The sequence below is a fragment of the Triticum aestivum genome, chromosome 4A (assembly GCF_018294505.1).
Source record: "Triticum aestivum cultivar Chinese Spring chromosome 4A, IWGSC CS RefSeq v2.1, whole genome shotgun sequence".
Classification (NCBI taxonomy): Eukaryota; Viridiplantae; Streptophyta; class Magnoliopsida; order Poales; family Poaceae; genus Triticum; species Triticum aestivum.
Genome location: NC_057803.1, coordinates 441005203 through 441017072, shown reverse-complemented (window position 1 = coordinate 441017072; position 11870 = coordinate 441005203).

Here is an 11870-nt window from a genome sequence, read left to right as displayed (position 1 = left end):
AACCGACTTCCATCGAAAGAGTACTGTACGTGGAGAGGATGACAACTAGGTCCACGGCAGCCGCAAGGAAGTGCCTCCATATTACGCGCAAAATAATTATTCCTCCACCTAACAGCGGGGACCCACCAGACGGGCCACCTTATTTCGCAAAAAAACGTTTCCCCCCTGACTGTTGGGACCCACCGTACGGGCCACTGTATTTCGCGAAAAAAACGTTCCCCCCGCTGTCAGCTCGGACCCACCGGAAGTGCCTCTTTATTACGCACAAAAAAATGAATACTCTCCCTGCTAGCTGGGACCCACCTTGCTGGGACGCTGACTTGTGGGCCTACTAAGTTGACGGGGGCGGAGGGCTTTGTCAACTTAGTCAATATGAACGATTATAGCTCCAGTGACCGTATGATGTCCATCCAACGGCTGTAGTGTTTCTTCAACCTCTGGTCCTCTTGCTCCAGCCGCCCAAAGCAGTGCCGGTCGTGCTGCCTGCTCCTGCCTCCCGTGGTTGGCTGTGCTGCCGCAGAGGCCTCACCGCCCCCTACTATTCCCACCGCTGGCCAGGCCCTGCAGCGACGGCAGCCTCACACCGCAGCCGAACAAGTGAACCCTCATACTCCTCTCCGCGTGGGCATCCACTGCCGCGTCTTCATCGGCTCCTCGTCGTCCCCTTCCTAGGCCTCGCCATCGTCCACCACCCTGGTGCTCTCTGCGCGGCGTGGTCAACATGGTCAAGGAACAACTTCCATCGGACGTGGACTGTACGTGGAGAGCCTGACAGCTAGGTCCACGGCGTCAGCAAGGAAGTGCCTCCTTATTACGCGGAAAATAATGATTCCTCCACCTGACAGCGGGACCCACCGGACGGGCCACCATATTTCGCGAAAAAAATGTTTCCCCCCTGACTGTTGGGACCCACCAGCTACACCTTCTCACGCAAGGAAGTGCGTCCGGGCAAAAAAAATGATTCGCCCCCTGACTGCTGGGACCCACCAGCTACATCTTCGCACGCAAGGAAGTGCATCCAGGCAAAAAAAACCAAAACGATTCGCCCCCCTGACTGCTGGGACCCACCAGCTACATCTTCGCAGGCAAGGAAGTGCCTGACAGTCGGGACCCACCTGGTCGAAGCGTATGTAGCATTGTCATTCTGGTCGCAAACGTGTACGTACATATATATAATAGTCGATGTAGAGGCGCGCACGTGTCGTTGTAGGGGCGCGTACGTTTCGTAGTAGAGGCGCGCACATAGCATGTACACGTACGTACAACGGCCAGGGTGCAAGAAAGAAAATACGGCCACGTACGTACATACGGGCAGGGTCTCGAATGCCTACTCGTGCATACGTACGGCGAGGGCTCGTGTACATGGCTGGCCCAGAACAGAGAAACAGCGTCGTCGTCGTGTTCATGGGGAGGCAACGGAATGCGTCGTGTTCTTGGGGAGGCAACGGAATGCGTCGTGTTCATGGGGAGGTGTGTGGTGTACCGCAAAACGGAGGAGACGGACCTCCTACGGTCAAAACGGGGGTCCTGTTGATCGGGAGGTGTGTGGTGTACCGCAAAACGGAGGAAATGGACCTCCTACGGTCGAAACGGGGGTCCTGTTGATCGGGAGGGGTGTGGCGTACAGCAAAACGGAGGAAATGGACCTCCTATGGTCGAAACGGGGGTCCTGTTGATTGGGAGGGGTGTGGTGTACCGCAAAACGGACGAAACGGACCTCCTACGGTCAAAACGGGGGTCCTGTTCATCGGGAGGGGTGTGGCGTACCACAAAACGGACGAAACGGACCTCCTACGGTCGAAACGGGGGTCCTGTTCATCGGGAGGGGTGTTGCGTATCGCAAAACGGGACTCCACGGGATACTGTTCATCTCCACCGTCAATCTCCTCCAGCCTCCACGGGCTACCGTCGACCTCCTCCAGCCTCCACGGGCTCCTGTTCATCCAGCCTCCACCGCACGCTACTCCACCGGCTACTATTCAACCACCCCTCCACCGTCTACTGTTCATCTAGCCCTCCACACCACGGGGTCCTGTTCAACCACCCCTACACGGGCACCCCTCCACCATCTACTGTTCATCTAGCCCTCCACACCACGGGGTCCTATTCATCCAGAGGCAACGCCACCACTCACTGTTCATCCAACCCCCCCCCCCCCGCAACGCTCACTATTCATCCAATCGATCGGCTTCAGTTAGCAGCAGTAGCGAAGGAATCGCTCGATCGGGTTCAATTAACAGCCATCGATCGATCGCTCGGGTTCAGTAACGCGTAGCCTGCAGTGCAATTGCTTGGGTTTAGTTAGAGCCCAACGCCTCGCTCGGGTTCAGTTAGAGCCAACGCCTCGCACACACGCGCGTACATGTATGAGAGAAACGCGCATTGCTCAGCCCCCGACCTCCCACCGTAACCGGGAACTCCCCGAAATTTTCCTCCCCCTTGCTTCTACCACGGTTTTTTCCGTCATGGACGGCCCAAAGAATGTCATGCAACTGCGTCTCTGGCCCGCCCAGGACGAAGAGCCCATTTTCTGTCATGATTTTTTGTCATAGAAGTAGGAGCCCACCACAGAAAAAAAATTGTTCGGCCCAAAATGTCACGGATGTGTCTTTTTTTTGTAGTGAAGCCTTGCGCCGCTACCATAGCCCCAAGGTTCATGCTCGAAGCTTTGAGGAAGGCGACCTTGTTCTTCAGTGCGTTCAGTCGGCCAAGAATTCCAACAAGTTGACGCCAAAGTGGGAAGGCCCTTATCGGGTAATAAGAGTCACCAGGCCCGGCGCAGTCCGCCTGGAGACCGAAGATGCTGTCTCAGTGAGGAATTCCTGGAACATCGAAGATCTTCGCAAGTTTTACCCATAAGGCGATCATACGTCTCCGTCGTATCTACTTTTCCAAACACTTTTGCCCTTGTTTTGGACTCTAAATTGTATGATTTGAATGGAACTAACCCGGACTGACGCTGTTTTCAGCAGAATTGCCATGGTGTTGTTTTATGTGCAGAAAACAAATATTCTCGGAATGACCTGAAACTCCACGGAACATCTTAGAAAAAATTAAAAAATCCTTGCCAAAGATGACGACCAGGGGGCCCACACCCTTCTCACCATGGTGGCCCCCCCTAGGGCGCGCCCTCTACCTCGTGGCCCCCCTGGATGCCCTCTGACGCCAACTCCAACTCTATATATTTGCTTTCGGACAGAAAAAAATCAGAGAGAAGAAATCATGGCGTTTTACGATCCGGAGCCGCCGCCAAGCCCTAAAACCTCTCGGGAGGGCTGATTTGGAGTCCGTTCGGGGCTCCGAAGAGGGGGATTCGTCGTCGTCGTCATCATCAACCATCCTCCATCACCAATTTCATGATGCTCACCGCCGTGCATGAGTAATTCCATTGTAGGCTTGCTGGACGGTGATGGGTTGGATGAGATTTATCATGTAATCGAGTTAGTTTTGTTAGGGTTTGATCCCTAGTATCCACTATGTTCTAAGATTGATGTTGCTATGACTTTGCTATGCTTAATGCTTGTCACTAGGGCCCGAGTGCCATGATTTCAGATCTAAACCTATTATGTTTTCATGAATATATGTGAGTTCTTGATCCTATCTTGCAAGTCTATAGTCACCTACTATGTGTTATGATCCGGCAACCCCGAAGTGACAATAATCGGGACCACTCCCGGTGATGACCTTAGTTTGAGGAGTTCATGTATTCACTATGTGCTAATGCTTTGTTCCGGTTCTCTATTAAAAGGAGGCCTTAATATCCCTTAGTTTCCTATAGGACCGCACTGCCACGGGAGGGTAGGACAAAAGATGTCACGCAAGTTCTTTTCCATAAGCACGTATGACTATATACGGAATACATGCCTACATTACATTGATGAATTGGAGCTAGTTCTGTGTCACCCTATGTTATGACTGTTACATGATGAACTGCATCCAGCATAATTATCCATCACTGATCCGGTGCCTACGAGTTTTCCATATACTCGTTCTCGCTTATTTACTTTCCCACTGCTACTGTTACAATCACTACAAAATACCAAAAACATTACTTTTGCTGTCTTTACTTTTGTTGCCACTACCACCACTATCATATTACTTTGCTACTAAACACTTTGCTGCAGATACTAAGTTTCCAGGTGTGGTTGAATTGACAACTTAGCTGCTAATACTTGAGAAAATTCTTTGGCTCCCCTTGTGTTGAATCAATAAATTTGGGTTGAATACTCTACCCTCGAAAGCTATTGCGATCCCCTATACTTGTGGGTTATCAAGACCAATTTTTGGCGCCGTTGCCGAGGAGCATAGCTCTATTCTTTGAGTCACTTGGGATTTATATCTGCTGGACACTATGAAGAACTTGAGAGATCCAAAAACCAAGATATATCCCTCAACTACGAGGGGGGGGGGGGGTAAGGAACTGCCATCTAGCTCTGCACTTGATTCACCTTCTGTTATGAGTAAATTAGTGACACCTACACCTGCTTCTGCTATTCATTCTGATATGTCGCATGTTATTGATTATGCCAATTCTGATATGCATGATACTTATGATGAAACTGCTCCTATGCCTGATACTACTATGCCCTTAGTGAATTTCTTGATGAACAAATTGCTAGGGCTAGAGAAAAAGAAATTATTGAATTTGAATACGATGATGATAGTGATGATGAAAATATGCCTGTTATTCCTGAGGGTTATCTTTTTGATATGGAATCTTCTGCCTCTATTTTAGCTTGCAAAGATAGATATGAGCTTAAGAGGTTATTAATTAAATGGAACAAAGAATCACTTAGAGATAAATTGAAACCCGGCCCTGCTTTTGCTACTTAACCTATATGTGTTCCTGATAAGGATTATGAATTCTCTATTGATCCTAATATAATTACTTTGGTTGAATTTGATCCGTTTTATGGCTATGAATCTGAAACTGTTGTGGCACATCTTACTAAGTGAAATGATATAGCTGCCCTGTTCACTAATGGTGAGAGATCGCGTTACTTCTATATACTCAAAATATTTCTGTTCTCATTAAAGGGTGATGCTAAGATATGGTTTAATTCTCTTGATCCTGGTTGTGTGCGTAGTCCCCAGGATATGATTTATTACTTCTCTGCTAAATATTTCCCTGCTCATAAGAAACAAGCTGCTTTGAGGGAAATATACAATTTCATGCAAATTAAAGAAGAGAGTCTCCCACAAGCTTGGGGGAGGCTTCTCAAGTTACTTAATGCTTTGCCTGATCATCCTCTTAAGAAACCTGAAATACTTGATATATTCTATAATGGACTAACCGATGCTTCCAGCGATTACCTGGATAGTTGTGCTGGTTCTCTTTTTAGGGAAAGAACACCGGATGAAGCTGAAATTTTATTGAATAATATGTTGACAAATGAAAATAATTGGGCACCTCCTAAGCCAGCTCCTGCTCCAATTACTGAACCTATTCCTAAACCAACTCCGAAGAAGAGAGGTGTTCTATTTCTCAGTCCCGAAGATATGCAAGAGGCAAAGAAATCTATGAAAGAAAAAGGTATTAAAGCTAAAGACGTTAAGAATTTACCTCCTATCGAAGAAATACATGGTCTTAATTCACCCCCTGTTGAAGAAACATATGATCTTAATTCTTTATTTACTGAAGAACCTCCTGATCCCGATATCCTGACACAGGTAGTAAAGGTAAATTCTCTCTATAGATATGATAAAGATGAAGTCCCTCCTACTAAAATTGCTAGTCACTGCTTGGATGAGTTTGATAACTTTATGTTTAAGCAAGACTACTTCAATGCTTATTTTGGTAGACAATTAAAAGAAAATGCTTATATGATTAGATGCTTGGGTGATTATATGGCTAATATTAAAGGTGAACTTAAACTTGTTAGCAAACATGCTTCTATGGTTACCACTCAAGTAGAACAAATACTTAAGGCTAAAAAAGAAGTGCTTTATGAAATGAATAGTAAGAAAAATGATTATGCTGTTAGAGTGGCTACTAGAACTGGTAGAATGACTCGGGAACCTTTGTATCCTGAAGGCCACCCTAAGAGAATCGAGCAAGATTCTCAAAGAAATAATATTGATGTTCCTAGTTCTTCTAAAAAGAAGAAGAAGAAAAATGATAGAACTGTGCAATCTTCTAGTGAACCTATTGCTGAACCACCTGATAATCCAAATAATATCTCTATGTCTGATGCTGAAACACAATCTGGTAATGAACATGAACCTAGTGAAAATATTAATGATGATGTTCATGATGATGCTCAACCTAGTAATGACAATGATGTAGAAACTGAACCTGCTGTTGATCTTGATAACCCACAATCAAAGAATCAACGTTATGATAAAAGAGACTTTGTTGCTAGGAAACATGGTAAAGAAAGGGAACATTGGGTTCAGAAACCCATGCCTTTTCCTCCGAAACCATCCAAGAAAAAGGATGATGAGGATTTTGAGCGCTTTGCTGAAATGATTAGGCCTATCTTTTTGCGTATGTGATTAACTGATGTGCTCAAAACAAATCCTTATGCTAAATATATGAAGGATATCATTACTAATAAAAGAAAGATACCGGAAGCTGAAATTTCCACCATGCTTGCTAATTATACTTTTAAGGGTGCAATACCAAAGAAACTTGGAGACCCCGGAGTACCCACTATACCTTGCTCCATTAAAAGAAATTATATTAAAATTGCTTTATGTGATCTTGGAGCTAGTGTTAGTGTTATGCCTCTCTCTTTATATCGTAGACTTGACTTGAATAAGATGACACCTACCGAAATATCTTTGCAAATGGCTGATAAATCAACTGCTATACCTGTCGGTATCTGTGAGGATGTGCCTGTTGTGGTTGCAAACGTTACTATTTTAACGGACTTTGTTACACTTGATATTCCCGAGGATGATAGTATGTCTATTATTCTTGGAAGACCTTTTCTTAATACTGCAGGGGATGTTATTGATTGCAACAAAGGCAATGTCACTTTTCATATTAATGGTAATGAGCATATTTCCGAGGAAACAACCTCAAGTTCATAGTATCAACTCCATTGGAAAAATTCCATCGATTATAATTGGAGGTTTTGAATTTCCTCTTCCTACTGTCAAAAAGAAATATGATATACTTATTATTGGGGATGTGCATATCCCCGTTGAGGTAACTTAGTGTTATTTGAAATTTCTCTGGTTTCATGATTATCGGAATGAGTTTGTTAACAAGACTTGATCAACCTTGTTAGTGGATTCTTTTTGATGAGCATGAGATGGATGAAACTAGAAGCACAAACTTCTGTACCGTCTCTATACTTTGTGTTAATTAGTAGAAACAAAGTAAAAATAGTATTTTTCTGTCTGTTTCCTGGTTTATCCGTGCAATATAAAAATATCCCGAAAATAAAAGTCCTCAAAATGCCATGCCAATTTAATATTATTTTTTCGAGAATATTTGAGGATTTACTATGCAAAAATTACCATGGGAGGAGCTGCCACCTGGCCACGAGGGTGGTGGGCGTGCCCCCTGCCTCGTGGGCCCACGGTGGCCCTCCTCCACTTATCCCAGCACCCATCTTCTTCCTCTGTCTCACACAAACCCGAAAAACCAACTCAAGCACGAGTTCCAGCCACTTTTGCTGTGATTTTCGATCTCCTTGCTCAAAGCACCTCTCGCAAAACTGCTTGGGGAGATTGTTCCTTGGTATGTGACTCCTCCATTGGTCCAATTAGTTTTTGTTCTAGTGCTTTATTCTTTGCAAATTTATCCTACATAGATGACCATGTTCTTGAGCTTGCATGTCAAATTTATATGGTTCCAAGTAGTTCTAATGCTTGATATAGGCTCTAGGCACTTGTAGGAGTAGTTGCTATCAGTTTTATTGAAGTTGGTTTACTTTTATTTTGAAGTTACTAAAAATTTCAGAATTTTTCAGAGAAAAACAATATGCTTAGGAAGATGTTCCAAGGTGGTTCCTCTAAGAAGCAAGGATCCAGGATTGCTATGCGCGATGCTGACGAGGATCCACCAAGAGACACTCCAGTACGGCCTTGCGAATGGCCGTCAGAAAATTTTATGGACCGTGCGGGAATTAAAGAAGAATTCAAAGCATATTTGCGCAATGCCGGTCTTGAGGATTTTGAGGCTAACAAATTCCCCCATTATCTTGATCTCACAAGTTCATTTGTGAGGAGGTTTGAGTATTCATCTTCGCGTAATTCTCCTTCAGTCATGTTTGATCTCTATGACAAATCTTATACCATGGACTTAGAGGATTTCACTTCTGCTTGCGAACTTCCATCATGGGGTAGTGTTAGGGATCCCCCTAAATCTGAATTTAGAAACTTTCTTGCTAGTATAACTGTGGGGGAATCTAGAGATATAACGCAGGCTACCATAGGGAGCATTCACTTTCCTGCTATACATTATTTTGCTCTCTTCATCGGTAGATGCATAAATGCTAAGGATGAAGCATGTCACATGTGTGTCCCTGATCTTAGCATTCTTAGGAGTGCTGTGTTAGGAGACCAATCTTATCATATGGGAGCCATTGTAGCTCGTAGGTTGCATCATAATAGACATAATGGAGATTTCTTTGGAGGAATTTATGCAACCCACTTAGCTCATTTTCTTGAGATAGACATTCGTGAGGGTGATATGGAGTTGCCTCCTGCATATTTAGATTATGACTCTATGGCTTCGCACCAGTTTGTCGAGAGGCCTGAATCACCTCTCTTATATCGTTTAATTTTTTATAAACAACGTGTTTTCGTATTACTCTCCCTGCTCCTGCCTTCTTTGATTCACAGACAAAAAGAAGATATGTTATTACCAGAGAGGAGGCAGAAGAGTACGAGAGGAGAGCGGAGGCAGCTCGACTCCATGCTGCAGCTCAGCAGGCAATAACCACTGCACATCAGTATGATCCCAACTATTCTTCCTCATCATAGTACGACCCCAACAATTATTATTACGGATATCCGCCAGGCCAGCCGTGGCAATAGACCAACTTAGGCCAAAAGCCTAAGCTTGGGGGAGTACGTATTTCTCACCGATATTACATTTATGCTCACACACACTCATTGCTAGATGTCGGTGCTCATACTTTTTCACTGTAATATCCATGCTAGTTTATTTTCTTTTTCCTGCTTTCTTCTTGTGTGTTTGTTAAACCTTAAGAAAAAACCAAAACAATTAGTAGTAGTTTATTTTTCTGCTGTAGTAGTAATAATTAAAAAGAAAACCCAAAAATATTTCCCGTTCTTCTTTTTGCTTGTTGGGAGCTTTCCCGTGTAAATAGTTCTATTTCTTTTCTTTTCTTTGAGGGTCAGTAGGAGAAGACCATAATTAAATTGTTGAAGTGGCTCTTATATGCAATATTGTTGATTTAACCAAGAGCCCATATTGCTTTGTCTTCTCCTGTTTATTGAATGCTTGCAGATTCCAGCTTAGTCCAATGCACGTACACTCTTATTATTATCCACACCGTTTGGTCGTGCAAGTGAAAGGCAATTATGATGATATATGATGGCCTGACTGACATGAGAAAAGCTGGTATGAACTCGACCTCTTTTGTTTTTGTAAATATGATGAGTCCCTTGTTCTTGATTCAACTTATTATGAATAAACATGTTTGCAATGACAATTAGAGATCATAGTTGCTTGTGCCATGCTTGATTAGCTATGAGTTATAATGATTTACCTTGTGTGCCAACATGCTATTGCGATGATTATGATGTGGTATGATGGGGTGGTATCCTTCTTTGAATGATTTAAGTGATTTGACTTGGCACATGTTCACGCATGCAGTTGAAACAAAATCAACATAGCCTTCACGATATTTATGTTCATGGTGGATTATATCCTACTCATGCTTGCATCCAATGTTTATTAATTTTAATGCATGTACATGGCTGTTGTCGCTCTCTAGTTGGTCGCTTCCCAGTCTTTTGCTAGCCTTCACTTGTACTAAGCGGGAATACTGCTTGTGCATCCAATCCCTTAAACCCCAAAGTTATTCCAGATGATTCCACTATACCTTCCTATATGTGGTATCTACCTGCCGTTCCAAGTAAATTTATATGTGCCAAACTCTAAACCTTCAAATAAACATTATGTTTTGTATGCTCGAATAGCTCATGTATCAACCAAGGTTGTCCTTATCTTCCGTGTTAGGCGGGTTATTATCAAGAGGAGTGGACTCCGCTCCTCACTCACGAGAAAATGGCTGGTCACCGGGATGCCCAGTCCCATACTTTATGCAAACTAAATCAAAATTAATTGCAAACAAAACTCCCCCTGGGACCTGATGTATGTTGGAGGCACTCGTTGTTTCGAGCAAGCCATGGATTGATGCTTGTTGGTGGAGGGGAGTATAAACTTTACCATTCTGTTTTGGGAACCGCCTATAATGTGTTTAGCATGGAAGATATTGCCATCTCTTAGTTGTTACGTTGACAATGAAAGTATATCGCTCAAAATGCAATTTATCTCTATTTCAAAACCGAGCTCTGGAACCTCTACAAATCCCTGCTTCCCTCTGCGAAGGGCCTATCCATTTACTTTTATGTTGAGTCATCACCCTCTTATTAAAAAGCACTAGCTGGAGAGCACAGCTGTCATTTGCATTCATCACTGTTAATTTATATTGGGTATGACTATGATTGGATCTCTTTTACCATGAATTACAATGTCTAGTCAGTCCTTGATCTTTAAAGGTGCTCTGCATTTAAGTTTTGCGGTCTCAGAAAGGGCTAGCGAGATACCATCTTGTTATATCATATTATGATTGTTTTGAGAAAGTGTTGTCATCCGAGGTTTATTATTATGACTTGCTAGTTGATTATGCTATTGATATGAGTAATCATGAGACCTGAGAATTATTGCAAATGTGGTTAGTTATGATCTACGCTGAAAACTTGAATGCTGGCTTGACATAGTTACAACAACAAGAGCAAACAGAGTTTGTAGAAGTTTTTCTTTCTTTCGGTTTGTCAACTGAATTGCTTGAGGACAAGCAAGGGTTTAGGCTTGGGGGAGTTGATACATCTCTGTCGTATCTACTTTTCCAAACTATTTTGCCCTTGTTTTGGACTCTAACTTGTATGATTTGAATGGAACTAACCCGGACTGACGCTATTTTCAGCAGAATTGCCATGGTGTTGTCTTATGTGCAGAAAACAAATATTCTCGGAATGACCTGAAACTCCACAGAACATCTTAGAAAAAATAATAAAAAATCCTCGCCAAAGATGAAGACCAGGGGGCCCACACCCTTCTCATGAGGGTGGGGGAGCCCCCCTAGGGCGCACCGCCCTACCTCATGGGCCCCCTGGATGCCCTCCGACGCCAACTCCAACTCTATATATTTGCTTTCTTAGAGAAAAAAATCAGAGAGAAGAAATCATCGCGTTTTACGATACGGAGCTGCCGCCAAGCCCTAAAACCTCTCGGGAGGGCTGATCTGGAGTCCGTTCGGGGCTCTGGAGAGGGGGATTCGTCGCCGTCGTCATCATCAACCATCCTCCATCACCAATTTCATGATGCTCACCGCCGTGCGTGAGTAATTCCATCGTAGGCTTGCTAGACGGTGATGGGTTGGATGAGATTTATCATGTAATCGAGTTAGTTTTGTTAGGGTTTGATCCCTAGTATCCACTATGTTCAGAGATTGATGTTGCTATGACTTTGTTATGCTTAATGCTTGTCACTAGGGCCCGAGTGCCATGATTCCAGATATGAAACTATTATGTTTTCATGAATATATGTGAGTTCTTGATCCTATCTTGCAAGTCTATAGTCACCTACTATGTGTTATGATCCGGCAACCCCGAAGTGACAATAATCGGGACCACTCCTGGTGATGACCTTAGTTTGAGGAGTT